Below are 3793 nucleotides of genomic sequence, written 5' to 3' on the forward strand. Positions count from 1 at the left end.
GTTCCTTAAATCATTCGCATGCCTTATAAATTGACTCACCATCTAATTGGAAAATTGAAGTAATATTACTCTTAAGTTTAGACGTTATTGAAGGTGGGAAGAATTTTGCTCAGAAATTTTAGGCTAAGTCAACCAAATTTCTAATCGATCTAGGTTCAAATAAGTTCAACCAAATTTTAGCCTTATCCCTTAAGGAAAATGAAAAAAAAAACCAAATTCTAACAACGTCATTTGACACATCATTATAACAAATGTAGCCAAAGTTCTAAAAAATTTGTTAAGTGTAAATTTGGATCCTCATATGGGGTTCCCCCAAATTGGTTATTTTGCATCATTTGGATAATTTTTGGCTTCAATTCAAATGTGTTAGTTTCTATAATAGGTGTTTGAATACTTGAATAAATATCATCTTTCCTAGGATTAATGTAATCCCTTAATGTTCTATGTATGTTATGATGATCTTTAACTGATATTTGGTTATCTGAATTGTTCTATTGAATGTTCGTCATTTCACAAGTTCGTGAAGTCCTTTATATTTTCTAGTTTCTTAATAGTCCTCTCTAGTTCTAAATCGGAGGGTACAAGTCCTGCAGGTTCTGCACTACGCCTTCACTAACTAAAGACTAACTATTAAGTTTAAGAAAAACACACTAAATAAACACCTAAAATTAACATTTTCTTTTCTTTCTTTTTCTCATTTTCAAACAAACAAACACTTACACAATAAAATTATAATTTGAATTTCCAAATCTAAGTCTAATTAATTTAACTAAAATTCTTCTAAGTTAAATATATCGTAACTCCCTGGTAATGGCGCCAAATGCTTGATACCCTCCCAGTTTAGGTGCAATTGCAATATGGATTTTCATGCAAGTACACAAGTCATATCAATAATATCAGATTTATGAGTTTGGAATATTGATCCCACTTGGAGTGAGGTAGTTAAAGTCTTAGAACAAGTTCTAGTCTACTAAAACTAGTTCTTTACAGTTGACAAATAGGAGCAATTCTCTTCTTTAGCCTCTCTGAGTGCATAAAGAAGTTTGGTTAAACTGGTTTTAATTCCTTAAACCCCAATCTAAACCCATAAATGATTATTTCCATTTCTATTTGCATTGCCCCATGGACAACTTTTTCTTCACCCATTAGTTCAATGTGAATACTCTTATCGTTCCTCCATAGCTCTCCCGAGTCAATATGGATCACAACATGTTTTAATTATTCACTTAACCAGAATAAAAAGCAAATTAAGCATAGAGGAATATTTATCACATTAGAGACGTAAAACAAATTCTAAAAGCATCCTACAATCCTACACCACCCACTTATTCATCACAAGAGAAATGTAAAAAGGAACTACTCATAATGCATGAAGGAAACAATACAAGTCATCCTTTTAAAAAAGAAAATCCACTAGAATTGTGTTTACAATTATTACAAGATGAAATAGAACACAATACTTAGCTTTTACTCTGCAAAAGTGATGAAAACTCCTTGACAAAGGATCTCCAAATATCTCCTGCAACGCTGAGTTCTTCCCTTACAATCACACACAAGTTCCTCACCAACCCTCAAGACAAATAAAAAGAAACTAGCATACTACAACAACATTCATACCCTAGGCTTCACAAGAGCTTCTCCACAATATTCTAAAAATTTCAATCCTTACAAATTCACCAACAATGCTTCATGGAGCCTCCTTTATGCGCTAAATAACTCCCTGGATCGTGTGGAGAAAACTGCAAGAACTGCCCTAGGCAGTTTAGCCTAAGCGCCAAGCTCTCTATCTAGTCGGCTGGGTTCTAACACCAAGGTGCCATAGGGATGGCACCAAGATGTTTGGAGAAGCACCTTGGCACCAAAAGGTTGGTGCTTAGGCGCCAGTTCTCCAATTTTTTCTTTAGCTCCTTTTCACCTCCGCTTTGCTCTAATTCTTCTCCACTTCATTCCTGTTTTCCTTTCCGTTGTACCTTCAATAAAATATAAAAATACCCTTCTTTAAAGTGCAATTTCATCCATAAACAGAATAAAATGTATATACATATAATTGCACATTTTTTTGGTGTATCAAAATCCCCCAAATTTAATGTTACTTGTCCTCAAGTGACTCTTTTACTACATAAAAATATGACTTATGGTAGAGATTAACTTATAAAATTCTATAATTTGGCTGAATAAATATATATTATAACTTAAAAAAAACTTTTAATAACTTAGGTTAAAACTAAAAGTATAAGAACACCTAGTAGTCAAGTCTAAGATTTCTGAATCTCTATTCATTTCAAGAAGAACTGTAATTTGTCATATCAAAGATACTTAGAATGTCCATATTAAAAATAATTTGATGAAAACTTTATTAGTGAGGAGACTAATACTCAGATACAAGTTTAGAAAATGTATTAAAGCCTTTTTCCTTAAATTGATTCAAGTGAAGCCAATTTTTTATTAGGCATCTCCTCAAATTTCTCGTCACATATTTTTCTATTTTTTTTCTTTTTTTTCCTTTTATTTTTCTTTTCTTTTCTCTTTTTTTTTCTTTAGGATCATTTTCAATCTTTCTTTTCTTTTCTTTTTCATGTGAGAATTATTATATCTGGATAGTCTTCAATAATTTTGAACTTCAGTATCCCCTTCTTGAAGTTAAAACTTCTTTCCTTCCTTCACTTTATAAATTCATATCAGCTTTGAAAATTTTTCATAAAGTCTCATTCTTTTCTTCTTCTATGAAACTCTTAATTCTTAATACTTCAAAAATACAATTTCCTTTACTTTAAATTAAAAAAAACACAGTCTCATCCTTTTATACTAAATATCTTAACTCTAGAATTGACCTTCATTATTAAAGATTTTTGCTTAAATTTACTATAATATTTACAAAAAAAATAAATTTTTTTTAAAGTTAAACTCTGATACCCAAAGTCATGTTAAATTAATAATATATTTTTTAAAAAATATAGTTAATTGAGGACAATAAAAATTTAGTTTACTTATTTTAAAGAAAATTTTCTTTCCCCCGAACTTAGATTTTTTAATAATAAGTAAAGCATGTAGTACAAAAATTGTAGGTCAAAGAAAATAGTAAATACATAAAAATAAAACTAAGTTGTAGAGGGTTCTGAATATGAAACTTGTCTCTGACACATTGCTGGTACTAATTTAAAAATTACAAGATTCCAAGCATCAAATGAAACATAATATATCAAAGGATTTCCCAAAAAAAGGAAAATTAGAAACATAAATAGTAAATTAAAGAAACTAACAATGCTGGAATACAAATCTATAGTTTACAGATACACACACAAACAAGTTCAATAGTTCCACAATCAAAACTCATAAATTGTGCAAATCATACCAACAACAAAACTAAACAAACCACAACAAATGAAAACAAATAAAACCCATTAAATCTTCATTCATCATCTTGCTCCTCATCGTCTTCCTCTTCTTCTTCTTCCTCTTCTTCAAAGTTATTTTGCACATTCAGAAATCAAGTAAAGTCATGCTTTGGATTGCACATTGTTGTAAAGAAAGGAAGAGATTCAGAGGAACTTTGAGGAGTGTTCTTGGGGAGAAATTTAGATATAAGTTATTTACTTGTTATAGTTTGTATGACTTTGATTTGATATATGAATTCCGAGTTTTGTTGTGATTTCCTCATGAGTTCTAAGCAGTTTTCTCTGTCTTTCTCATTGTCTCAAGATTTGTGAAATGATGATTTGAATTGGTGAAGACATGAAAATGTTTAAGAAATTGTGATGATCTTTTCACTTCGATCTTAATTTACTTTCAATCT

This window comes from Phalaenopsis equestris, unplaced genomic scaffold (genome assembly GCF_001263595.1).
Source record: "Phalaenopsis equestris unplaced genomic scaffold, ASM126359v1 Scaffold000735, whole genome shotgun sequence".
NCBI lineage: Eukaryota > Viridiplantae > Streptophyta > Magnoliopsida > Asparagales > Orchidaceae > Phalaenopsis > Phalaenopsis equestris.